At 41.6% G+C, this 27,897-nt stretch overlaps 1 long non-coding RNA gene across 2 annotated transcripts in view; it reads left to right on the top strand.

The window, feature by feature from the left end:
* The window catches only part of LOC110359916 (uncharacterized), a 73,226-nt gene that overhangs the window by 40,770 nt on the left and 4,559 nt on the right, over positions 1-27,897 (top strand). Inside the window, exons 3-6 of one of the 2 annotated variants that reach the window (XR_002415448.2) lie at positions 2,825-3,041; positions 16,515-18,208; positions 18,322-23,957; positions 24,519-24,587. This is a non-coding gene — a long non-coding RNA (uncharacterized LOC110359916). The remainder of the gene's footprint in view (positions 1-2,824; positions 3,042-16,514; positions 18,209-18,321; positions 23,958-24,518; positions 24,588-27,897) is intronic. The other variant, XR_010475354.1, reaches the window with a different exon arrangement.

Raw genomic sequence — 27,897 nt, forward strand, 5'->3', positions numbered from 1 at the left:
AGCTGAGGAACCAGAGATGGCAAGTGAGGCAAGCTTCTTTAACTAACAACTTAATTATAACAAATTTGAGTCTAAGAGCACCAGGCAAGTAAATCAATCAACCCTTGCAGGCGGGCTCATTAGGACTAGTAAAGTACAGACCAACAAGGTCATCTTATTAAAAGGGATCAACATTTTCCAGTTAAATCCTTTGCTGCCTATAGGTGCTAGGAGAGAATTTGGGTTCTGAGCTTGTCTGTTGTTGCAGTGGTGAAAGGGCTGACCTTGCACAGCAATAAATGCCTTCAGTCCCTCTAGCAAGGCCCTTGGCTAGCTGGCTGTATAAACAGTGGTGGACCTTTGCCAGGCTGGTCTAGCTGTAGGTTGCCAACAGTCCCATGGAGCATGCTGAAGGGGTGAGTTCTCTCTTGCAAAGTAAGAGTAAGCTCGTTCTCCAAGCTTTTCTCTAGTCCTGTGTCTTACAGACTGAAACATCACCTCAGTAATTGTTGTTGGCTCTTCTTGCAATGACTCTTCCCTGGCTGTGTGGGGTGTCTCTCCTCCTGTCAGGTCGTAATATATTTTAGCCCTCAAGGAACATTTTATATCTTTGCCTTTCTTTCCTGGCTGTAGGATGCAGTACTTTGGGTTTTCCAGTGCTTTGAGAGACAAATTTTTACAGACCCTATTATAATCTTGTTCCTTTAGGAGAGTATATTTACCTTGGAAGAAACATTAAACTGAGAACAGCTATCCAAACAGCTGGCATCCTTCTTCCTGTTTTTCTTTTCTATCAGATACCAGTGTTGGGGGGGAGAGAGACCTTTTTTTCCTTCTCAGACTTTCCTCTACCCACATTTGTGTTCCAGTGGTGACCCTCTGTCTGTGCAACAAGATTCACTGCTGTCACAGAAAAGCGATATGAAGATTGCTGCATCATTCAGAGGATCCCTGCAGCTGGAGCAGTGGTGGGGCTTGCAGGGCAGGAGATGATGATGCTGCAGTGCTCTTTTCTGCTCCTGAATTGCATTTCTGAGGATAACTGATTTTTATGGAGGTAAAAACAAGTGTGTCAGTGTCTGTCATTGAGTAAAATACCTAGAGTCAGGATGATCTTGGCCACCAAGAGGAGACTGCAATTAGGAAAGCGGGGATATTATGTAAACCATCCTCTACGTTCCACACCCATAGCTCTGCCTTTCTAACCCTGTTTTTTATAAGCCTGATGTCAAACAAGAACCATTTAGGTGGCCACTACCTTGGCTGGAGCTCCAGAAGGTTGGCCACATAGTGAGGCACGGGAGCACATCAGCTGTGCAGCCCTACGGTCTGGGTCCAGTCTGAGACTGGATATAGTGAACACAGCTCATGGTGCACATCCTTTGGGTCCTGCTGTGCTCAGGCAGCACTTAAATTGAACAGCAGATTGAAAGTAAGTGTACAGCTTATTATGAAAGTTCCCCTCTGCTATTTCAGGGGGCAACAGGTACAAACTGGAACACAGGAGTTTTCACTTAAATATGAGAAGAAACTTCTTCACAGTGAGGGTAACAGAACACTGGAACAGGCTGCCCAGGGGGGTTGTGGAGTCTCCTTCTCTGGAGACATTCAAACCCACCTGGACATGTTCCTGTGCGACCTCATCTAGGTGTTCCTGCTCCGGCCGGGGGATTGGGCTAGATGATCTTTCGAGGTCCCTTCCAATCCCTAACATTCTGTGATTCTTTAACATTTTTGAAGACCTTTTTATTTTAAGCCTTTAGAGATATGTAGAAAATTAATTAGTCTTTCAGCAGTTCAGAAGTTCATTTAGAACAATAGTTATGTGTTAGAAAATATGATGGGAAAGGTAAGTATAAGAAAGAGATCAAGCATCTCTTTTGTTCCTCTAGGTTTCCCTTTTGCAGAGGAAGTACTGAGAGTCTTTCCTGCTCTGCTTGACCCATCAGTAGAGCACATCACAGAGAGTGATAAGCTGCTAAGGGGGACAAAAAAGAAGAAGAAAATATTTATTTTCTACTGTGTTTTCAGCCAGGCAGCACTGTGGTACTTGAGGATGCTTGTGGTATCTCTCTGTTACAGTATAAGAATGCTGAGCAGGAGGTATGGGTCTTGAGTTGCCTAACTGCCACAGGTAAGTGACTACCAGTCTGTGCTCCCTCCTCAGCTCTGAGAACTTGCTGGGGAGCCTTTAGATACTGTCACTTAACTTTTCTGCATCAATTTTATAACTTGGAGTGTGATATTTTCTATATGTATATTAGCTAAGATGCCTAGATGAAAGCAATTATTGACTACATAAGTGTATTTTTGCTTAGATGAAACACTCAGACTCCCCCTCCTTACAGTGTATTGGGGCTGCTGGAATTTGTCAATATGCTGCAGCCAAGTACAGAGTCTGGAGCCACTTTCTTATGCCTGTGCCTGGAGGCACCTTTGGTTTCACACATCCCTGGAGCCTCTGAATGTCACTAGCCTTGCATGGATTTCTTGTCTTGATGAATGAGTTGCCTTGAATGAGGATGTGCCCCTTATCCTCCCCATCTCTAACAATTTTTCCTTCTTCCACAGGGGCAGGGACAAATTAAGGACAGATCTAGTTACACCATGACAGCGTATGATTTCTGTCAGCCAATGTGATCAATACAGGACTCAAAGTAGTACAGTTTTATTGGAATACTCTAGAAAATACCAATTCTTTGTTCTCTCATATTTTCTACTCACTGCTCCTTCCTTCACATTTCTTTAGCCTTTGCCCAAATTACTCTTGTATGTTTTTTTTTTTTCTTGGAAGGTGAAGGGTTAAAACAATAAATACATTGGTTCCTGTTTTTCCTCTCTGCAGCTCTGGGCTCCAGCTGGGTGCAGACATGGAATAGTAACAAGTCCATGGGAAAGGCTCATCTTCTCACAGCCCTTACAGCAGCACTCCAGGCTCAGTGTGAACTTCCCAGAGCACTGTGGTGGAGCTGAAACCCTTGCTGATGCTGCCAGGAACCTTTTTCAGGGAATAATGTGACAGGATGGAGATGATGCGTGAGTGAACCCAAACTGAGTTCAAGGTACGTATGAAGAACAGTGTACTCAGTCCTCAGCTGAGATTAAAAATGTATATATATTTATATGTTCTGGTGGCCATTGGTGGTTGGCTTTTTCCATACTGTATGTCTCTGGCTAGTAACTTTTAGACCTAGAAGAAAAATGTTTTTCTGGTGTAAAAGATGAACACAAGGCAGCAAGATCAGCTCAATAGTGTCTTCTGGTGCTCAGAAACATTGCAATAATTTTTCTTTCACCCTTTCACAGCAAGTGCTCTTTTCCCACAAACTGTAGCCCCTGAGGGCCAGGTGGACAATTTCTACTTATCTCTCTGAACGGCCTCAAATGCATTGACAGAAGAACGTCCAAGAGAGGACTTTGGTGCCCCAGGGATGAAGGGATGAGGAGTAGAGGGAAACCCAAACTCTCCAAGGGTTCTCTGGCCCTGCTGGCACAGAGGGCATGTGAAGCAGTGACTGTTGCAGCAAGGAAGCAGCGACCTCTCAGCACATTTCTTTCCTTCTGCCCCAGCAGAGGGCCTGCCCATCTGGGTACAGGTAACCTGCAGTACCTGGTGTTGAAGCAGCTGATGCCCATTTCGTCCCTCACATGCAGAGTAAATACTTATATTTAGTCCTGATAAATGCTTTCTGCTCCTCAGGGATTTCTGATGAGAAAGAGGCAATACTTCATCTTTGTGGATCAGTAGGTTTGCTTGGGTTGGTGTCTCAGCCTGGAGAATAGGAAGAGCTGAGAACACAGAGGGACAAACTCACCCCTGCTTGAAGGGTTTGACTACAACAACCCAATCATTGTCTTAAAGCCCTGTTCATGGCAATGTCAGTGACAGCCCTGTTCCTAACCCAGCATTAATAGGGAATGCCAGGTCATGGAGGAGGGTTCTGGTATGTTATGCAGGGTTTATCTTCTTGTCATGCGGCAAAAGGAACAGCTGAGTGATGGTAAAGCTGTGGCGGGCTTGTCTCACCAGCTTGGCACAGATGTATTGGCACTGCAAGGTGTCAGGGTGACCTTACATAGAAATGCAATTACACTTTTGGTTTGCTAAAAGATTCTAAAGTTCAGAGTCAAAAGGACTGACACTGGAGTTGGCAGAGATGAGAATGCATTGCTGGACGTCTGTCATGTCAGTTTAAGGGGAATGAAAGCCTCAGGAAGCCAAAACCAACAACCTGCTCCAAATTGTGCCTGATGCTACTCAATACTGCACCTCTTGCAGTCCCTTTGATTAAACTCCAGAAGAACTTTTGTTGTTGTTGTTTTCTCATGTTTGTTTTGTGGAAAAAAACAAACAAAACCAAGAACAACAACCAAACTGGGGAGCTGTGAGGCAGTCTTTACTTCCCCTACCCTTGGACAAGCAGTAGAGAGCAGTGGGAAACGGTTAGGAAAGGTGTCAGATTTTCTCTAAGGGTAGCCACAAGACTCTTGTGCCAATTGCTGTTTGACATTTAATTTTAGACCTATGTAAAGTAACAGCCAGAGCAGGCAGCAGGAAAAGTGTTATAGTTGACAGACTGGCTCTGTTTGCTTCAATCTCCTTAGTGTGATGGCCAAGTTCATCTGCAAGCAAGAAATACCCGGGTATGTTGTTAGCCCGTCATGAAAAGAGGGCACTGTGTTATGTTCAGACACTGTTTCAGGCTTCAGGTGGCCTTAATCAGGGAACATAATGCAAGAGAGATGTGCGTCAGAGCTGGAGGAGCCAAAGAAATCTGCACCTCTTCAATTAAATAATGCTGAAGTCAAACATTGGGTTCCTGGTCTGAACTGAATCATTCAGCAGGTGCAAAGGTGGAGAGAGAGGATCTGTGTGTGGTGGTTTAGCACCCTCACAGCCAGGTGTTGGGGGAGCAGGGGGGACGTCCTCCTCCCTTAAATATGGGTGTCATGACCAGTTAGTGCTGAGAGGTCTACATGAGGATATCATCATCATGTTGTCTGTATGCAAATGGACCATCCACAACACCTCTCCTGCTCTGTGTGGTTTGTGATAGAAGTTCACGGATAGCGGAAGGAAAGATCAAGGGTGATTAAGGGAAAATTGCAAAGACGTTATTTGCATTCTAGTTGCTTTTGTGTTTCTGCTGGCACTGGGATTTGGACCTAGTGTGCTGCTAAGGAGCTGAAATGGTAATAAAACCCACCTGGGTATGTGGAGTGGTGGGTGTTTCTTGGCTGAGCCCTGTGTGAAGAGGAAAGCAGTAGTGGAAGTTGTGCTGTGTAGTTGATACCAGCAAAGGGGAAATGTTATGAGGTGGTTGTAGAAATGAGTCAGAAAATGTATGACACTTGGTTCTTAGTTTTTGTTTTGTTTTCTTTAAAAAAAAAAAAATGTATTTGATCAGCGGAGTGAAGTATGGTACCTCCAAGAGTGCAAGTTTGGTGGTGAAAGTGTGGAAGGGTTATGTTAGCCTCACAAGTAAGGAATATCTGGGGAGAAAAGGTCTATGAAACAAGTGGTTTTTCTGCAGTGAAGACCAAAGGCAGCTGCAGGATGTGGAAGCTGTGGGAGGAGAAGGGCTCCCCAGGCAGAGGGACAGAGACAGCAGCCTGGAGGCAGTATTGGCTGGGTGGAGCAGGACTTGGCTGCCTTTCCAAGGTCATTAGGAAGTCTAGACTTTCTCAGAAAAGGGTCCTGTTTGCTGAAGAAATCCTTGGACTACCAATGCCCTGAGGGCTTCACAGCTAGCATAAAGGCATCGAGAACAGCCTTGCTAGACCAAGGTACCTCTCCCCGAGTTTTTCTGTGTATCTGGGCCTTGGAGGCTGACTTTGGGGCAGGCTGGCAGGAATGAATGTGGCTCTGGGGCTGGTTCACCTGGTGTTTGGGACACTACTGCTCCTCATCAGGTTTCTCGCCCAGCAGACAGGACAGAGGAGCCAAAACCAACTGCATTCCTTATAGAAAGACAGAAAGCAAATAACTACTTCTGTGTGCTGGTGGAGGCATTTGAGGAACCCCATTCAGGCAGCTGTTCCCAAAACTCAGAGACTTCCACCTCTGTGACAAACTTCTCCTTGGTGCCCGGTGTCTCTGGGGTTATTTAATCAACTCGTTGGTGATATCCTATGGCTTTAAGCACTTTAAATATCAGCTACCCTCCTTATGTAGAGAGTATCTCGCAATCTAACACAATCCACCTGGAAAGAGGTTCTATCTAATGGTGTTCAGAGTAAATCACAAGTCCAAATCCCTCTCAGATAACAGTATACTTTTGTTCCTGCTAACAGGGCTTGCCAACTTATGCTGCAACTTACCTTGTAAGGAGAAACCAGAGTGAGTAGCTAAAGGCAGGGAAAAAATTAGTGCAGCTTTCTAATTGAGTCAGGAAAAAAAAAAGGTTGAGAAATGCTTTTCTTGAATGAGGTTCGAACACCTGGGAGACTGGCAATTGTTGGATCCTGGGGTTTTTTTGTAAGCCCAACTGTGTTATCCTTGTCTTAGGGTGCCCTTGTGAAAATCAGTATCTGAAAAGACTGGCCTGGTGAGAAGCCTCCTGGCATCTGCACAAACTCAGATGTTGATTAGAGCCTTGAGGAGCTTGTAATCTGGCTGGGATCAGCTTTATGGTTTGGACAACCATAGTGCAGTTGGAGATAATACCATCTTGGGAAGATGTGACTTGCCTGAGACCATTGTGAAAAAGTTTCTGTGTGCATTTACTATAAGTTTTTGTGGCACTTTTTCTTGTTTGTAACAGGGTCTTTCTGAACATCAGCTGGATGGTTCAGCAAAGAAAAGGATGTATATGAAAAATCAAGCACCACAATGTAGGAAGGAATCCTGAATAGCACTAAGGGACCTTCCAGAACTGGTCTTTATCTTTTCTTTGTTTTTGACATTCCAATTTCTCTTTGTGTGTTCTGTGTGCAGAGGGACTAATCTAAGCTGAGTTTATCACAGCAATGGAACTGGAGCAACTCCAAGTACATTGGCCTATATCTTGTAAATGGGAGACTACTTATCCAGTTATCTAAAGCTTATTTTCAAGGGAAAAATAGAGGGCTTGAGTCCTGCACAGGGTAAAAAACTCTTAGAGTATGTCATCTTCTCCTATGGAGTAGGACATAGTTCCAGGATTCATGAGATGCTGGTTTGCCTCCTGGGTCTGAAAAGCTGCTGTGTCAAACTGAGGATCTTGACTGCTCAAATGAGAAAGTACCTCTCAGCAGGAGTGAGAGATGAGGCTTAAAATACATGTGATAAGCTTTACCTTCTTGTTCAAACCCTTTTCACCCACTGCCATGATTAAATTTGTGAGAAGAGTCATAACAATAAATAAACTATACATTATTGAGGGCAAAAGCTCCCAGGAGGGGAGGCATTGAGTGGTACAAAGAGATACAGGCATGTTTAACAATGAAACAAAGGGGCAGACTTTGGCTGAACATCAGGAAAAACATACTGAGAGTATTAATAAAATAAATTTGGCTGTAGGACAGATCCCAACAACAGTAGCAGCAGTCCTGTTACCCAGACTAATTTTAAACACTCCTGTAGACATCATTCCCATCTGGGCCTGGTTAGAGAAGGTTTCAGTCACATTAATATTTTGGACAGGTCACCTTTTTTTTTTTCCCCAGATTTTCCATGGAAAATATTTTGAATCAATGGAGACAATTTCTTTCCATTCCAGCCATTCTTTTTTTTTTTTTTTTTTTTTTTTTTTTTTTAAAAGCAATTAATTTTAAGGAGAAGAATCACTTGGGAAAGGTGAGGACAAGTGAATTTTTCAGCTGGTTTAGTGTGGCTTGTCATTTAAAGGAGTATTGGATCAGTCACCTTCAGTCCAGAATTTTCTGCACTAGGAATTCAGAAGTGACTAAAAGGTGAAGGCACTTTTCCTCCTGGTTCCTCTTACAAACTTGCATCTTCTGAATTAATAAGTGAGTCTGCACAGACTGGCAGCTTCAGATACTCTTTGTCCTCGTTATATAAACCAGCCACAAAGGGACAAGGAGTCAAGAACAACATTTGGCCAATGATGCAGATATACCACATCAGCCACAACTTTTCTCCAAATTCTTGCTTCTTCCTTATGTTATATTCCTCTTTCCTGCAATCAAAGTGAGTCCAGTATGAAAGCTTTTTTACTCATTAAATGGGATCAAGCACTGAGCAGAAAAGGTGTGATAAGTAGGGAAAAGAGTCAAGTCCTTCTCCAGTACATGTGTGGGCAGCCTGATGGCATCATGGGCTGTTGTTTAGGAGGACATGGTGCTTGTCACTGGGCTCTTGGGGACTGGGAGAGGCTGGGTGGTGTTGGGTAGTTTTGTGTTGGCTTAGGTCTCTCATAATGTGGTTTGCAGCACTTGTTTTGTGAAGTGAGAATGTGCTCTCTGTTTGCTTCTAACACACCTGTTGGCTCCCCAAACAAGCCTGCCAATTAAACACACAATTCAAATCCCACAAGGAGCTTGGTTGCACATGCTACAAGATGTATGTATTTAATAAATGGTATTACGAGGTGTACATCTAAGCCTATTTATGAGTTACCATATGAGAAAGAAAGCACGGTCAGAATACTGAATAGGCTCATATAACACATGGATTTATGTGTTAGACCCACCTCCAACCCCTTGTATCATCTTGGACAAGTCATTGAGCCCCTCTGGGCCTCAAGTCCTCTACTGAATACATCTGGGTTGATTAAAAAAATAATCCTTTTTATCTGTTTTCTCTACTCTAATTCCAAGTGCTCTGAAACAGGAATTGTCACTGTGCACACACCTGATTTTGTTGGGACTTTTTTATAATACTAAGTAACCCAAGTACTGCTGCATTTCAACCTGTACCCTTGCAGAGCAGAGAGGACACAAAAGCAAAAGCAGCATTGCTCCTTTGAATCCCCTTTTCTGTTTTATCATCGGTACCTCCTCTCACGAGTCAGTGAACTGGATTTTACTCATAATGAGAGAACTAAACTTTGGTTTCCATGGAAGTCAGGTACCTCTGTACTCAGCGAAGTCCCACTATTACTCATCAGGAGAAGGGCAGCCAACGTTGTGCTTCTGCTGTAGCTGACAGGCAATTTATCTGGGACGAATCCCTTAACAGTGGGCTTCAGCCTTTCCTGAAATCTTATCCTTCGCCTCTCCACAAGCGGGGCTGCTGGCTTGACGGAAAGGCTCATTTCAGACAGATGCTGACAACTGGAGCTGAGTGGTGGTGAGAGAACGTGATGGAAAGCTGCAGCAAATGTATTAATTGGACTGGTTGGGGAGGGCTAGATTTTTTTTTTATTTTCTTTTATTTTTTTTTTTTTTCCTTCCTGTAAAAGCTTTGTGTGTGGAGGGAGTCTTGCTGAGTTTTTCTCTTGTACAGTAATTAACATAGTGCAGAGTCCTGGGCTTCAGCCTCACATCCCAGGAAGGTGCGTTATTAGCCCAAAAGGATTTGATACTCTCCTGCTGTGTCTCCTTTCCTCTGCTCTTGTACAGTCCTCCTATTTGCTTCAGCATCTCAGATCCATTAAGATCTTCTCAGTTGCCCATGCACAAACCTGACAGGCTCATGGGGAGATTCTAAAACGATGCCGGTTCAATTAGCAGGATATAATTTGTCCTTTGGTGAAATCCTGGGCTCCCCTGCTGGGCTAAGTACTTGCTGCCAGGACGTTTTGGACAAAGAGGAGCATTCCCATTGCATCTTTATCTCTGGCAGGTCACAGAAATAGTGAACCCAAGCAGCTGCAGTAAGAAAGTAGCTGTATTTTTGTCCCAATTTTGTTTTTCCTCATGAAATGAAGTTTAGAGACAACCAGAAAGCCCACTTTGGTTATTCAGTGTGAACAAACCAGCTGGCAGCTGTAGCCTTTATTTCAGTCTGGGAATCCTGCTGGCTATTTTGTTTTTTTCTCCATCTCCTTGACCCCTCTTGCAATTTGTGTTCTTCTGCCTTGTAGGTCACAAGCCAGTTTGGTTTGCAATTTTCTGACTCTGTGTTGATCAACTACTTTTCTGAATGATTTGCTGTTTGCTGTGGTTGATAACCTCCTGTGTACTTAGTCTTGCTTCTCTCGTTCACCTCTGAGATGTGTTGAAATGTCTGAAGAATTACCAGTATCAAACCACATATATTCATAGTGACTATTCCCCATTCAGCTGCACACACAAAAAATTTTACCCGCTTACCAGAAACAAAGATGAGTCAAATTTACAGTGAAAGTGATGATCAGGGCAGAGGGAGGGAAGAGAGCATAAAATATATATATATTTTTATTTATTTATTTATTTATTTATTTATTTATTTATTTATTTATTTATTTATTTATTTTTCTCAGCATTCATCCATTTTGGACAGTAGCTGAGATATTTTAGAAGGTAGAGACGTTGCAAAAGGAATAAATTTGCATGCTTCCATGGTGGAACTGCTCACACCAGAGGAGGTCTTCTAGAGAGAATATGTGGAAAAGGCTGGTGTCATCTGTCCCTGCTGGGGCAGGCAGGAAATCTGGCCAGAGCTGCAACAAGAACAGTGTCAGAATTTGGCTGTATTTGCTCTGTCTTGTGGTGGGAAAAACCTGCCCTTAACTCTAGTCTCAAGGAATGGTGGTTTGGGTATTTTTTTGTGGTTGCTTCTCTTTCCCAGGAGACTTCCCTGGGTTTATAAATGACTGCATTTTCCTTCAGCATGACAGCTGCAGCTTCACCTCTTCTCGTGTGAACCTGGAGTCAGGTCAGGCTAAAATGCTGAATTTTTTCTTTCCCCTTCCCGTGGTTCTCTGGCCCCCTCCTTCCTTCCCCATATCAACTGCCTGTATTGCCATAACTTGAGGATTAGCTTTTCCCTGCAGGACTGAGCTGAAATGCAAGTGCTTTACTGAGCAAAACAAATCTCTTCAATATTAGCAAGGCAAAGCAAAATGCTCGAGCACATGTGTTTTCTGTTAGCTGACTTCTCCCCCAGCCTCATGTTTGGTCCCAGTGTCAGATTCCCTCTTAAATATGCTTAGGAGGTCACAGAAAGCAGGTGAATAGTCATACAATAAAAATCACATCACACCTCTTAAAAAAAAAAAAAATACATCCCCTCTTTCCCCCCTTATGCACAGTAGAGGCAAAGACTTGATTATGCACTTGGTGGGAATGAACTAAAAATGAGTTTTCCTAGCAGGTTTGAGAACAGTGATGTCGTCAACAGATCAGACTTTTGCAAATGAGCACAGAAAGTTATAGGGTGCCTTAAGTTAAGCAGGTAAATACAGGTCAGACTCTCTGCTGGTGTGATTTGTCTTCCCTGGAGTGATGCCACATGGCACCAGGGTCTGGCTTCCGAATGCCTGTGCTGGTGCCAGCTGGGTATTTTCGAGAAATGGCTATTGAGTAAGATGCTGAGAAGATGGCAAAGGTGTATACACAGAACACACCTCTGAGTGTTTAGTGCAGGTGTGTGCAATAAAGCTTGGATGGGTTTTTTGAAACCATGACTCAGTTCCTTTAGAAAGATCAGATATTGGGTTTCTGTTGTGTGAGCGAGGAGAATAGAGCCAAGAGCCTCAGACACCCCCAGTACTTCTTAACTGCTGGAAACTCATACAAATCTCTCAAATTGATTTGACCTCACTAAAGTAATTTTAACAAAATGTTGAGGTCCTGGTCTTGTGCATGAATTTTACAAGTCACCCCAGCCAAGGCAATACCTGTTCATTGCTAGATATGTGAACTAATGCAAAAAAAGCTAGTTTGAGCATTAGTGACATTGTGATAGTTTTGTCTTTCTTTTTTTTCTTTCCCTCACTGTAACTGTAGTGCTCTCTAGATGATGTTTAGATGATGATGTTATGCATTTAAAGAAGGAAGAAAAAAAGCAAGCCCAGGAGCTCAAATTGGTTGTATGGAGACCCAGCAGCAGCAGAACCTTGTGCCATGGGGAGGGAAGGTACCTAAAAAGTGGAATTTAAAGGGAGAATTGAATGACACAGCAGGATTTCAAACAGCAATGGTTCTTCAGAGATAACAGGAGCAATGTTTGCAGTACAAGTACACAACCTGCAGTGATGCTGACTCTGTCAAGTCCCAGGGAATGGATGGATTTCAGCCCCTTCCTCAGCAGCATGCCCTGAACCAGGACCCTCCAGCATCATTATGCTGTGTCGATGCCAACATCTCTGTGGGCTTAATGCATGGATCAGGGCTACACAGGCACAGCAAGGGGTGGGTTTCAGGCAGACTTGCAGTCCGAAAGCCTTTTCCTTGCTGGTGGCACACACCTAGGGCCATTTAGCAACTGCCCAACAGCAGGAGGAACTCCAAGAAATCTGTCTACTTGTAACCAGAAAAACACGGTCAGGCTTTGCTGCATGCGAACATACAGCAAAAGAGAATAAGTAACTTCCTTAGCTTGAATAAAATACACTTTTTTCACCTCTGGGTTTTATTAATGTTGGTTTGTGTGTATACCCTGGTTTTAGTGGCCAAGAGGTGACCGTGAAAATATAGGGAGAAATGTTGAGGGAATGTGGTTGTATTCAACTCCATGCTTAGGGCGTTTAAGTCTCTCTACTGGGGAGAACTGAAACTGTGAACAGCATTAACATGTGAAAAGGTTTTTAAAGAAAGATCATGATAGATTAGGGCCAAGACCTGCCTTTTGTTTCACTGAATGGTATGTTTGACTCTTGTTTGAGGTACCCTTTGAAAGAGAAGCTGTCATGGTGTGTGCAGGTGTGTAAGCTATGAACTTTTGCATAAACCAGTGAATTTATTTGAGTTGAGATTTGATTTCAGAAGTTAGCCTTTGGGCTGCAAAAACAATTCTCCTTATTATTCTAAGATAGTTTTTCCTGGTAATAAGTATTCTGTTTTGTATCATCTTGTTTTTTTTTTTTGTTTTTTGTTTTCACAGTCCTGCACTGTGCCCCCACAGTCTTCATAACTGTTATTTCCAGTTTTTGCTGATGTAAAATAGAGGTTGAAAACAGCAATTTAAACAATTATAGCAGAGTAGGTTTTCAACCTCTAACATCTTCTTGTGCTTGCTGGCATACTGTGCCTCTTAAATAACATGTTTATAAAGTGGTCTGACGTGTGGTGCTCAGATAAATGCAAGTGTAGTTCGGAAGTGCATAGCCCTGCAGTTTATGTAGTAGATACAGCCATCACATTTAGCAAATTCAAAGTCAGTCACTGTGTTCTCAGGATGACAGTATTTTAAGGTGTAGCTGTGCAATTCTACCAATTAAAAACTTGATAGAAAGGTCACAATAATCAAAACTCTTGGTGCAAAAGGTTTGACCTTTTGAATTTTCTTGATATTTTTTTTTTTTTTTTTTCCTTCTTCCATTTGGTCATAAAATCCATGAAGTTACTTTCTGGGGCTCTTGGTGACCACGATGACAGTGTTTCAAAGCAATTAATTTGGAACTTTGGTCTCATAAATAGTAAATGGCAGTTATTGTAGCAGTTGCTAAACAGGGAGTGAAGCAGCCCCAGACCACTTGATGCTTTCAGGGTGTTCAGCTGAGATTGAAAAAAAAAGAGGAGTCTTTGTGGTGGGTAGGAGGGCAGATGTGATTGCATTGTGTAAGCAAAGAGCTATCGGAAATATTTTTTGCTTCTAGAACATGCAGACGGGGTGTTTTTTTTCCTTTATTTCAAAAAATTGTAGGGGTAAAAATGGAAAGGAAAGTGAGAGGGATGAGTCTTAAAAGTTCATTTCATAGTCAGAAATTTGAGATTATCAATAACATCAGCTTTTAGAAACAAATAAACAATCCATAGATATGTTTGAAGGCATAGCAAACAACAGACTAAAATCTCAGAAAGTGAGGGCTGAGGTTGCTGTGAGATAAAGTCCCGTTTGTCTCCAGCACCAGCTACTAGGCTTTGATATTCTACTGTCTTTTTATATAATTAGTTTTTAGGATTGGACATTTCTGTTTCAACATCACATGCATTTTGCTTGTCTTTGTGTCTTGACTCAAGCTTGGGAACTTGGTGAGTGAGAGAAGGGCCTGCTATGATGATAAATAAGGTGCAACCAAAGCCATGGGCTCCAGATAATGGATGTTCAATTTGGCAGGATGCACCAGTTTGAGGAGTTTAATTTCTAACTAGTTAAAGATCTGTCTTGTGAAAAATTACTTCCCATTTCCAACCTATAATGAAAGTAAAATAGTGGAAAGACAGATGAGTTGGTGCTCCTAGTAATCTGTTATATAGCTGGGTGAGAAATAAAACCATTTGTCTCTCCCCCTTGACTGACTTTTCTTACACAAAATAACTGTGTAATTGTCTTAAACCCTGAATAGAGAGCGTAGTTTGGAGGAGGAAGGTTCTTATATTTCAGCTGGCTCACAGCTGTTCGTTTAGGGAGAACAAGGTTGTGTGTGTGAAGGGAATTCACTGGGAACCCATTTCTCAGAGCTCTGACCCTTTTCCTGTCTGTCAGATGCACTGATTTTCTGGAATATGTTTTCTTGCTCAGTATTGTGTGAGATTCTGGCAATACAGCTGCTTTTGAGCCCCAAACGAGTTCTCAGCTGGCTGAAGCTTGTGTGGAAGACGTGAGCTTGTGCACTTCATGGACAGCAAGAGGAGCTGGATGGTGCCTTGGAGCTCAGATCTGCACCTCAGATATCAGAGTGTTGGGGCAGATGTACACAGGAATCAACACTATAAAACAACCTGAACCCCTTATGGTGTTTACTGTAGAGTTTGGTTTGTATTTAGAGCTTCTGAAACTTGAGATGTTTTTCAGTTCTGCCATTAAACAACAAATGTTTCAGTTATAATTGACTCAAGAAGTTTCAATTTGGAGAATATTTTTTAAATTTGCATTTTTCAACTTTTTTACTGACTTTTTAAAATTGTTGAAACAATGCAAAGGAATTTTGTGGAAGCAAGAGTATTTTTGCTGAGTTTACTGGAGCTGGTTAAGTTATTTGTTCTTTCCTTAAATCACAGTCTCGAGTGCTAATTCTGAATGTTTTCCATATAGATTCAGAACCTTTTTTGCCACTGCATTATACAGGCTCAATTTCAGAGCTAAGCATGGCAATGGGCTTCCCATTAATGAGGGAGATTGATGTCTCTTCTGATGACACTGCAACCTGGCAGAGTTTGGATTAAGAGGGAGGAAATATAGGATGTTCCAAAAAGATAGACTCAATTTGAAAACACTCTATCTTTGAAATTGGGCCCATCTTTTTGAAACACCCTGTATATCAGGAAGCATCAAGAAGCCAGTATTTTGGCATGTGGCTTGAATGTTACCTTCTGGGCCGGTAGCTTCGTAAATTGTTTTCCTAAAAAAGGACCGGTTCTATTTTTAAAAGTTGTGTGTATTGGTGGTGTTTGTGTTGTGGTTGGTTGGTTTGTTTGGGTGGGGGTGTGTGTGTGTGGGGGGTTGTTTTGTTTGTTTTTGTTTCTTTTTGGTTTGTTTTTGGTGTTTTGTTTTGTTTTCATTTCCTAGTATGCGACACGTGAAATTCAGAGACTGTCAAGTCTCCAAGTTTCATCCAGGCACTAACAATGCCATATCTTTCAACGCAAGCTTTCAAAACAATAAGTAGTTTACTGTGTTGAGGAAGAATGTTCCTCTTCTGAGAGTAGAAACTGTTTTTTAATTGTAATGGTGATAGTAATCTGGTTAATAATTTGAAATTGTAATATGGAGAAATGCACAGCTTTCAGCACAGTGCAAACTTTTGTAATTAAATCAATGACCTCCCCTGTTGAGAAGCAAATGACAGAAGGCTGTACAGTTCTGTCCCCTTTATTGAATCCCAGTGGTGTGGAAAGTGCAGTCTCTTCCTAGAAATGAGCAAACAGTTCACAACAATAAAGGCGCAATGCACTTTGTCAAACACATTGAATAAACAGTCATAGAGGAAGTTCAAGTTTATATAATTTGATAGGGGAAGAGGTGAGTCAGGAACCAACACACCCTTGAAAAACCAGTGGGTGTGAAGGGGATTTCTGTGCTGTCCTCTCCGCTGCGGGAGATCGCGAAGAACAGATGTTGTTCTGCAGTGAGTATTGTGTGTATGTAGGAAACCTGCCTGGCTTTTTGTGGGGCTGACCCCTCAGGAAGTGTTGGGTTTTTTCCATCTATGAAACGCAGCAAGGTCCTGAAGTCACAGCTGATAAGACATCCCGGCTGTGAGTGATGAGGGAACCCAAACCCGTGGTAGAAAGCAGCAGGGAGCAAAGTTGCTTTTAGGAGGGCTCAAGGATGGTTTAGGTAGCACAGAATCATAGAATAGTTTGACTTGGAAGAGACTTTCAAAGGTCATTGACTCCAGCCCCCTGCTATGAGCAGGGACATCTTCACCAGATCAGGTTGCTCAGAGCCCCATCCAGCCTGGCCTGGGATGTCTCCAGGGATGGGGCATCCACCACCTCTCTGGGCAACCTGAGCCAGTGTTTTACCACCCTGGACATCTTATCGACATTGTGGTATTGCTTTGTAGGGGGATGTTATGTTTGTTTCTATTCGCGCTCTACATATGGATTTCTTCCTGCTCTAGGTCTTCATGTGTGGGACTGTCCTGTTAAGACTTGACTGTGGCTTAACTGGGTGCGACTAGTGAGAGGGAAGCTGTCCCCGAGCAGAACTTCATCCTATATTTTACCTCCTGCATGGATTAAGCTCTTCCTCCAATAAGACTTCACCAAATGAATATGGCCAAAGTGTAGATGTATGTGTGGAGGTGCCTCCAGTCTGATTCCAACCCTGGTGCGGGAAGGTCTGAACACCTTGGCAACTCACGTACAACCTGCCTATTTTGCCAGATCTTTCCTACTTGACTCTCACCTCTGTGTTCCTCCATGTATGTGCAAGTTATAAAGTAAATGACTGTGTGAACGGGAAGAAACTGAAAGGTACAAATGGTTTGGAACATGAGTATATTAAGGAAAAGCTAATGAGAGAAAATTTGCATGAGAATGTCAATAAATATTGTCTACATGCTTTTGACTGGCCAACCCGAAATGTTTCAACAATGGAAACAAATTGGATGTTTCATTCAACGTAGTGCCTTTCATCAGTCCTGAATTCTATCTAAAAATAACATTATATTAACATGTTTTTAAAGCACCTTTTCCTAACATGATCCAGGAAGCTGTGAAAAACCAACTTGCAATAATCTTGAAACCTATGCAGGGCCAAGGCGGAGAAAAGGAGCCAAAACTTTGGGCAGAGAAAACTAGAAAATCTAAAGAGAAGAGCCAGGAAGAAGCGAGAAAAGATATGTTAATGGAAAAATCTACCTCTAAAGCAACATGCTGTCCAGAAATGGCTTTTTTTTTTTTTTTTTCTTTTCGTAGAGAAATCTTCATGTCAAACCAATGCAATGCTTTGTATATTTATCCAGTTTTCTCATTGAAAGAATACTCTAGCTGTAGAGATAACACTTTGTGCCAAAAAGCAATTGTCTCTGGAGCTCCCTCAAATAAAGAGCTTGGTTATTCTGTTAATGGAATATGAGATTAGGGACTTTGGGTTAAATACAGCATAGAGCAGCAGCAATGTTCAGCTCAGATCCCTGACTTGTTTTAGTGTGATTGGTTAATCCATGAATCAAGGAAACCAGGTGTTTAAATTCCACATTCTTGATAAGGAAACAAGTGTCCACTTGTTATCTGAACTACGGTGTCACTTAGGGAGTGGGAAACCTCCTCATGTAAGCTGTCAAAGCAATCCATACCCAAAGCAAATATCTTTGCTACATCATCGCTACTTGAAACTATCTGAAAATGCAGTAAGTCGCATGTAGGACTGTGTCTTCCAAGGTAAATATTTTAATTGTGAAATAAAATGAACCTGAGGGCTCCAGCATACCAAAGCTGACCTTCTTTGCTAGCTCTATTGTACTGTGGAACAGTAAGCATTCAGAAATATGCTCCAATGGGTGGGATGGGCAAGGGAGACTGTATTTCTTTTTATTCCTTTTCTAGCTTGGTGCCAATATACATAAAGAGGGATGGTCTGGATTTTCCTGTCATTCACTCTGTCACTCCAAACCAAATGTTGTTGTTGAGGTTCAGCTGAAAGGTTTTGGACCCTGAACGAGCCTTTAGGTGAAATTTTATGGCTTTCATTTTCACTTAAATCAGATCACAGAAATTATTCCACTTGAGATTTTTTTTGTTGCTGCTTTAGGTATATGTCTTCTTTTGGGTATCCATCACATACACTGGGCACCGGTGACCCATCCAGCAGGTTTGGTTTTGAATATCCTCAGAATTCTGCATGAAAATCAGATTAAATTATTATTATAGAGTGCCAAAAGTAGACCCGGGTGTCTGAACCTGGCTCTTTTATTCCTCTAACAGTGTCTCCCAGTGTATGGAGAAACAGGATCACTGGAGGCCACCTCTGAAGGCAAGTTACAGTAAAGTGTAGCTGAAGAAAGTATCTTTTAAGAAAATGGTAACTCCAAAGTTTGCGACAATTCTATTCTGAGCAAACTGACATGTGAAATACTGACAGCAAAGATAAATATAGTAGTAGTGCAGCAGGAGAGCTGAGAATGAACAGTGGCATATTCCACCATGACACTCCCTGACATCCTGAACAGCATCAGTGGAGAAGTCCCAAGATTTGCCCTGTGTGGATTCAAAAACGCTGATGGAGCCTGAGGTGAGTTCCAAGGCACAGGCTTCTCCATTCTTGAAGTTGGTTTCCACTGGGCTCGAGGTCCTCCCCAAAGATTTTTCAGATCTGGTAGTACAGGATCAGAAGCTCATTATAAAGTTAGTCTGTTCCTCTTTTTGTATTTCTGCACTGTTAGTGTTTGTTGAGGCTCATCAGGACTTCTTTTTGAATGTAGGAATGCTGAACTTTGCTCTACTTTTTCTCCTTTAGTAACATATGGAGCAGCCCATACTTGTAAAATAAATGGACAAGAAAGAATAGCCCTTAGGTCAGCCAAGATTTAGAAGGGGAAGAGCTTAATTTGTTACTATGACAGCATTTTGTTATGCTTTTAAATTTAAGATATATCCTTAATGGTCCACCAGTAGAAGGTAGAATCCACTGCAAGGATAAGAAAGTAGTTTCCTTCTACTGACTTAAACCTCTTTAGTGAGTTTAGCTTATAATTTTGGGATGGTGGACATGACGTAGCTTCAGACATAGCTCTTGCTTGTGCATCTAGTGGAGGCCTCTATTTTGTTAAGTTCCATAGATGTTCATTCTACTTCTCTAGGTAAGAACACATAACTGCAATGTGAATGATTATTGAAGATTCAGGGAGGAAGGAATATCAGCTAACTGCAGAAACTTTTATTTCCTTTTGCTTTTCTCTGCTTATTCAATAATAAACCCAAGATTGCTACAAATAGAGATTGCATCTGGTCCCCTCATTTTTTTTGCATTATCTATGCATCTAGACACATTAAAGTAAACTCCACATATTTGAGAACAAAACCTCTCTCTCAGAGAAATTTTATGATACACCTTTGTATGATATTATACCAAAGCAGAGAAAATGTTTATGGGAGAGTTAACCAAGCAATATGTGTATATATGAGCACAGCTATGCACGTATGTGAGCTCTCTCTGCAGGATAAAAAGTTTTTGTGATGGTTTAAGAAAATGATGGGCTACCAGGGGGACTGGATAGCAACAGTTTTCTGAATAGCTGTGCTTTTCCCAGATGGCATTTAGAGGTAACCTTCCACTGCTGAAGCAAGAAATAAATAAAAATGCAGCAAAATTTCTCTGATGGGGATAGTTTGGATTCTGGGTCATGTGACTGGACTGGTTGCTTTAGGAGCTTTGCATTAAGGAAGTGTCTCAAGAGCAACACACTGCAAATCACTGCTGGATTCAGAGACTGCTAGGCACTGCAATTATCTAATGTTTGTAGAATCGAGGGAATAGAAAAAATAGTCACATTACAGCTGCCCTGTGTCTCAAAGCTTGTTTGGAAACACTTTTAATTGCTCTATCTATCATGCCATTCATTTGGATTAAGAACGGCTAGTGCTGTGCGCTGCCCAGAAGCAATAATCTCAGCAAGCCCATGTTCTCTTCACAGCTTCATTAACCTCTACAATAAACAGCCAAGGCTTTGCGGTATAAATGTTCCTGGAGTAAATGTTCTGTGACTCTTTGGGTGGGCCATCTGTCTTCCAAGGTAGCCATGGGTGAATGCTAGATAGTTATTTCCTAAAGAGGTCAGTACAAAACTCATTTTTTCAGGGGTCTGCAGATACTGCAAGTAGTCCTTAGCTCTCCTTAACATCCATTCCCAGAACCTACCCCTGGGCTTCTTCCACAGGCTTCAGTGTAAATGGAAAGACACTCAAAATCATGAGTGTGTGCTTGGGATGTCTGTGTCTTTTAGGGTGGGAGTGAAACAACAGGTTGCAGTTATTTCCCTAGAAAATAGACGGTGCTTTTTGACATGCTGCATCTTGCTGAATTTGGCATCACACTGCCGTGTGCCCTAGCTGGAGGGAAGAGCTGGGTGGAGAGACCTCATGGAAAGATCTCCTGGATAAGGTTCCCTTCTCACCTGAGAAGTGCTTTGAGGAGCAGAAAAGGGAAGAATAACCCAACCACTGATGGACTTGGGCTGATGACCCACAAACAGGGTTTGGGAACTGCATGCTCAGATGGTCCTCTTGGGCAGTAGCTAAACTGGCACTTAAGACAACAGGTTCCAGGTAGGAAAAAAACAAAAAAAGAAAAAAGCCCAAAGAAACAAACAATCCAAACAAAAACAATTAAACAAACACAACCAACGAACCAAAGACACAAAAGAAAACAAACCAAACCAAAACCACACATGCACAAAAACCCCCAAACCACAAAACCAGTAAATATATTAACAGTGATGGGAAAATACTCTGTCACAAAATGGAGTAATATGGAGGACAATGTGTGGCACCGGCCCCTGTGGTTATCTGGGCTTGATGAGAACAGGAGGGAGAGTTGATTTATTAGGTTAGGTTAAAAGTGAAGTTGAGGGAGGGAGTTTGTGGTGTCCACGTGGGCTTTTGGGTGTGAAGCTGTCCCTCAAGCTTTTAGGGTTATTGCTTTGTAAATAGTCCCATGATAGTCCCTGTAACACTGCCCTCTTGCCAGCTCTGCTAAGGCTCTTTAGGGAAAAAATCCACAGGTAAAATATGCAATATCTGATTTGGTTGAGACTGATTCAGGCTGTAATAAGATTGCATGCTGGCTAGAGCTGAACTAGCTTGTTAATGTAGCACTGTTGCTGCTTTCATAAATTATTTTAAGTTCAGCTTGTGGCAAACAACAAAAAATGGAAGGAAAATTTATTAATGCTTTGGGCTCACAATACAGATTTCACCATTGGTATTTGAGTCATTAAATAACAATTGGAAATAACTTTTGCAGGGAGAAATTGCAAGATATATTCAAGTTTCTACTTAGGCAAAGCTCCTTTCTAAATCTAACCTCTTTGTCTCTTGTGTTCATCCAGGTACTCACAGGAGTTTCCATCAGCCAACCTTAACTCAGCTGCCTAATAGGACTACTTGTGGATTTTGAATTTCTTCTTTCTTTTTCTGAAATACTTTAGAAGTCAATCTGAGTCTTGAGAGGAACTAGTCCATGGGATAGCAACAAGTTGTTTAATACACAAGCTACTGGAAAATAGGCAGGACATCTTCGTTTAGCTGATGAAAGCAGAGATGGCATCTTCTAAATTCTCTGGGCCTTTAGCCAAATTCATCCCAAAGATAATGGGTACCACAGGTAATTTAATGAACAAAGAGCCTCTCCCTGCAGCTATGTGCAACTGCTGATGGTTACTTAATCCTGCAGCTGCACACAGTTGCTGATGGTTTCATGATCCTATCTCCAGTTATCTCAACATGGTCCAGTTGCCTCTTTTACACTGTGAAACGTCTTGCTTGTTGTGTATTATGGACTATCTTGTGGCTGGACACTGTCTTACAGGCCATTTATCTTCCTTTGCTCTAGAACTAATTGAATTTCTCTTGATTTGATTCCCCTGTGCTTATACATTTTTCTAATGTACTGAGGAATTTCTCTTGAGCAGGCAAGGGTAGTTGGTGAATTAGGTGAGTCTTCTTAGTATTTCTGAGCATCTTTGTGAGAAGAATCCGCAGTCATCCTCCTCACTGTTCTTTCTCCCTCTTGTTATTATACTATATTTTTACAAGCAGTGAGATCATGCATTCAGAGATGTTGTCTTGATGTAAACTTGTATCTATTAATATGTCAGTATGAACTATTTCACATCAGCTTTCGTCAGCAAACTAGGGTGTTCCCATTCTTTCATGTGTGCTTTCCTTGTGGAATTTTCCAACAATGAAACAAAATATATGTCAGGCAGGATTTATATCTAGGTTGTAAATCTCTTTTTGTAATCACCTCACATTTTCCCCAGATATTTCATGGTCTCACACCATTTTAGTTCTCCTTATGTCTTGTCTAGGAAAGACTTTACTGATCTGTTTGTTAGGTACTGGTTGCCATTTGTTCCCCTCTCTTTAAACTCTGGATCACGTTAAGTGGATCTGTGGAAACCAAGAAATATTACTGGTTTGCCCGAGGTCATTAGCATCTGTGTTTAGATCCTAGGAATTCTTACTTGGAGTCCTTTACTCTAGTTGTGAGAAATAACAACATAGTACCTATATTGTAATTTTAATCTGTAGATCTTGAAATTCTTCATAAACGTCTGTCAAATATTCACAGCTTCTCTATGGGAAGGTAAAAGCCCATGTAAGTGAAAGGTCCAAGTCTCTAAAGAGACTAAAGGAATGGCCTGTCCCTTTCCTCCATCCCAAAATGCTTTGGATCCACATCTCTGAGTGAGATGCCCAGAATTCCAGTATAACGTGCTGGAAGACCTTGGGATATCAGTGTAATACACGAAAGCCAGAATATGGAGTAGAAAGCAACTTAGTTTAACAAAGGGTTAAGGGTTTACACAGATGCCTCTCTGGGTGGGGGAGTGTTTAGGTATCTTATTTGCTGCTCCTGGAAATGATTTTTTTGGTTGTTCTTTTCAAATACTTAAGCTGCTTTTTGTGGTTTCTGAACAAGGTAGCAAAAAAGCTACTTGAATTTTTGACTTGGTAATTCCCTACAGTAACTACACATTCTTGATTCCCGGTGTTTTGCTCAAACCCCTGGAACACAGTTCCTCTGAACTCAGGCCCTCTCTCATTTTGTTTTCAAATTCATATCTTAACGGAAGGAAGGAAGGAAACATGCACAAGAACAAACAGGTCCTATGAATGACTAATGATTTAAAGATGAAAAAAGCTTACCAAATATCTTAGCAAAAGCAGAAGAAATTTGAAGAGCTGAGCCATAGGGAAGGTCAGACCAGGCACTCCAACTGATTCTGGAATGTTCTGGATTATGGACAGAAATGAGTGTATGTTTCGGTTGTTTGAACATCCTTGTAATTAACAGCTGAGTACCTCCTATAAAGCGGCACAGAGTATTCGAAGAGCAGTGATGACCTGGTATGTCTGCACTCAAGGTATCTGTCTCTTGAGGTTTATTCTCCTGGAACAACGATGGCATTTCTGTTTCCTCTTTGGAGACTGTATAATTTTATTTTTTTATTCCAGTTTTTAAATCTAGCCTGAAGTCATTCAGTCTAGGTGGTAAGTGGTCTGGGAGGTGAGTCCTTTGATTTAACTCCATGAAAACAAGTGAATTCAGCTTCAGGGTTGAAACTGGCTACTCAAGAATACACAACATACATTTGCCCCAAGAATGGCTGGGGTTGTAGCCCTCACTAAAGTCTTGTTAGTCTTAGGCTCTGGATTTGGCCAACAACTTGTTTAACTCTCATTAGAGCAATTAGCAGCTGTACAAATAGAGGTTTTCCTTTTAAACTCCTCAGCCTCCTGTCATTTCAGTGGGGATTAATGATGTTGGATTTGATCCTTTTTGGCTCCACTCTTCAGCTGCTGCAGAGGTTTACCTGTTATTCCTTAAGCCTGATTTGGTGAGTCTTTGCTGTCTGATAGTCTCAGAGTTTTAGTTCAAGTCCATGCTATATGACTTATTCATGTGGACATAGATCTAAACCCTGAAAGTAATGGTAAGTTCAGACTGAACAGTAGAGTTGCTGCACGTGTAATTAGTGCAAGTATACCATGCCACAGCTGACATGAGCATAAGTGTCCATATTGAATTGGAATGGAAATATGCCACCTTGGAAGAGCCTAACTTGTACATGACTTCATGTCAGAAACAATTATCATATTGAGATGAGACTGTTTGCATTTGATTACTAAGAGCTGTTGTGTTTAGTCAACACTAATTTATATTTCTGTATGGGGGAGATAAGTAATTTGACTTATTAGTAGGCAGATATATACAGATCTTAATCAGAAGGCTTCAAGGATTTATATTATGAATTTTACATGAAAGCACAGTTCTGACTGTATCTGACATCCATTTAGCAAACTGGAAGTTAATATTTCTGGTTTTGATGATACTTATGAAGAAGGAAATCAAGCTTGTCAGTGTGCTTCATGCAGTGAAACTGGCTTTTATATTTCAGTGAAACTCTGGAAGGTTGTTGCAAATCTTGAGGGCTGAGGATTTTGAGATTTTCTTCAGTTCATGCAAGGTACTAATTTCCTCTGAAAAAAACCTATTATTTTTATGGACCTTTTTCTGTGCGGTATGTGGTTGGGTAGGGAACCATACTTACTAGGAGACCTAATTATTCTCAGTCTTTTAAAATATGTACTTATACATTTCTGGCTACATAGAACTTCATTAGCTTGTGCTTAAACTCATGGAAACTTGCGGCTGAATTATTGGCTTAGAGAGTGCAATTCTGAAATACATACATGGTTTAGTCATTTGGCCAATTACAGAGCTTAAAATCTGACTGAACACTGGAAGTGTAGCTCTTAGTGGGACTTTCTTATCTACAGGCTGATTTGTTTTAATAAGAAAAAGAAATATTAAAAGAAGGTTTGAAATGAAAAGTCTTCGGTATGTTAAATAGAATCTTTTGAAATACCAAAGGTGAAGAGAGGTGGTTTATAATAGCTCAGCAATTTTGTCACCCATGTAAAACAAACTGGTACCTCTACAGATCTTATTCTGCAATTTTTTCTGTTTCTTTCCCTTAGTTCCTCTTTTATAATCCTTTCTGGTTTTTTGAATTGGAAGAATGAAATGCATCTGTCAGTCATGAAACAGAATACAGGAATATGAAGTTTTTAGGCTTAACAGCACTTCTGGTTTTGGCCTTTATGCAAGGAATAATTTTGAGCTAGATTTTTTGAGCTAGATAATTTTTTGCCTAGATTAGATGTCACATTATGGATTGAGGTTTGTAGGTACACCCAAACCAAATTGCTATTGTCCACTGTTGGTTTTGTTCCCTATCTTTTACAACATCTGCTGTTATAAATCTGACAGCTTTGGTTTGTTGCCTCCCTGGGCCAGTTCTGTGGTAGCCAAGTGGCAGGTCTTCCAGCTAGGTAGCTCGAGGAACTACTGGCTCCAACTTCTTGCCTATGTTTCAGCGTATTCTCCTGGAGACAAGAAAGATAATACATTTCATGTGGCCCTGTTTTGGCAGCCCCTGAGCAAAAGGAAGGATGGCTGAGATGGAGAAGCAAGAGAATTGCGGAAGCATGATTTTATAGGATTGCGAACTCAAGCCATTCAAAGGAGCTGGTGTAGACAGGGCTGCTGGTGATGCCTGGCTGTCTGTGCTCAGCAAGGAGCACCCTGATGTAACTGACAAACACAGAGAAATCTTCTCTGGCTTGGCAAGTCCCTGTGGAGTTTTGTCACAAGTCAGTGCCGTAGTTCACTCCAGGTTTCTTGAGTCAGAAAAATAAGTCAAAGTTCAGCACAGGACTCCTATGGCCCCTTCTGCAAAGGAGGGTGAAGGTGGGCAAGAAGCTCTTCTCTCTCTGCTAACACCATCTGCCTGTTGGTGACAAATTAAACATTCCAGCTCTGCAATGCTGAACATTCATCCTGCTTGAGGGATGCTGTGGTTTGCTCCTTGCAGCTATCTATATCCATTAGCCGTGCTGCAGGGCAGAGTGAACGGAGCAAACAGCACTCGGGCTTTTCAAAGAATCAGTAGTGAAAACTTATCTAGAAAGCACAATGTAATGTTTCCATGTCATCTTGTCGTCTTTAACTAGTGTTCAATATGGGCCTGTCTTACCATGTTACTGCCAAGAAAAGTCATTAGCTTGCTACTGCTGTGCTGAAGGCCAGTGCTATGGGAGGGGGTGAATGCGCAAACATGGCCACCCTATAATCCGATATAACGGAACAGTGACCTTGCTGGATAATATGACAGTGTCTTGCAATTTTTTCATTATTTTTTAAGTAAATCCTTTGCTGAGGCAGATGCCTGAAGACCCCTCTTTGCCCCCAGTGTAGACATATGCTGACGAACTGTGGGCTTCTATTTTTTTTTTCCCATGCAATGTCCAATGAAGAACCCTTAAGGCGCTTCACAGATGATTACAGGTGTTCTTACTGTGAGACCTGGTGATGCCATTCCCATCAGAATATATGTCAGAGTGCAACCCCGACAGCTTAGAAACATGATGGGGAGAAGAGCATCTCTTGTTGATACTATCTGGGCACAGACAGCTCTGTGGCAGTAAAATGCAGTCACGTGAGTGAAAATGTGGACAGAATGATGCTATTGTCCTTGCATGACAGCACGTTCAACTCTCTCCTGCAGACATCCTTCCTGCCAAATTAAAATATGGGCCTCTAACAGCTCCCCGTGAATGTCTAGACGTCAGATCGAGATTGTTGTTGAAATTTTCTTAACTTACAGTCCTAAATGCCTTTACTGTCAAAATATCATCATTGTCATGTTTTTGCCTATCACAGATGTCTCTCATCTGGGCAATGTTTAGACTCTGGCCCTGCAAGTCTTACATCCACATTTTGTCTAGGTCTTGTATAATATTGGTGGCAGTGGCTTTTTCTTCCTTACTGGTTTAAATAAAACTCATGTCCAGGTGCTAGCGTTTATTTCATTTCAGCAACATAATTTTCCCGCTGACTTTGACAGATGCCATGTGGCTTGGTTATAGGAACTGAATATATCACTGTGACTCTACTATCCATGTGCTTTGCATCCTTCCCTCTCTACTCTCCCCCATTTATCTTACAGTCCATATCTAACAAGATCAAAGTTCCTGCCTTCAATCAGCCCATAATGCTGGCCTTCATCATCTGCTTGTTACATTTTTAATTCCATATTTCTGATCTTTTCTCCCATCAGCCTGCACACAGCAATGCCATTATCCCCCTTGAAGTCCATTCTTTTCGCCCTGTTGCCTAATGATAATTATTAGGCATATGGAGGCTGCGTGATTTGGTGATCATCTTGATCTCCCAGTTTCCCTGTGAGTTTTCCTCTTTCTACACTTTTCTGTCACCTCTTGCCTTTGGATGGTGACCTCTTTGGGGCCAGGGTGGCCTCTGTATCTTGTGTAATGGTGATGCAAAATTAGCAACAATAATATCTGAAGAATTTGGAAAGATAACGAGGCATAAATCTGGTCCAAGAAAGACTTCACAAATTAGGTACTTATTTAGTAGCTTTTCACTTTCCTGTGAGATAATGAGTTTAGTTATTTATGTCTTTTATTCAATTTTTAATAGATATGGGAGTACATTCAGTCCCAAGAACTGCTCCACTGTTACATTCTTTCCCACTAGCAGCGTTCGTGCAAATTTAAAGATGTGATCTCTCTGCAAAAGGACACAGAGAAAATGGTATGAATTAATTAAGCCTCCAAATTAGTGGGTTATTTGAACCTTCTGGGTGGAAACTTCCATGCAGAGTTAAAATTGCCTTAATTCACTTTAGAATAAATCTTTAATTTTAAAATATTAACACAGCTTTTGGGGACATCGCTATCTCATCTGATGAT

This window comes from Columba livia, chromosome 11 (assembly GCF_036013475.1).
Source record: "Columba livia isolate bColLiv1 breed racing homer chromosome 11, bColLiv1.pat.W.v2, whole genome shotgun sequence".
In the NCBI taxonomy this organism is placed as follows: domain Eukaryota; kingdom Metazoa; phylum Chordata; class Aves; order Columbiformes; family Columbidae; genus Columba; species Columba livia.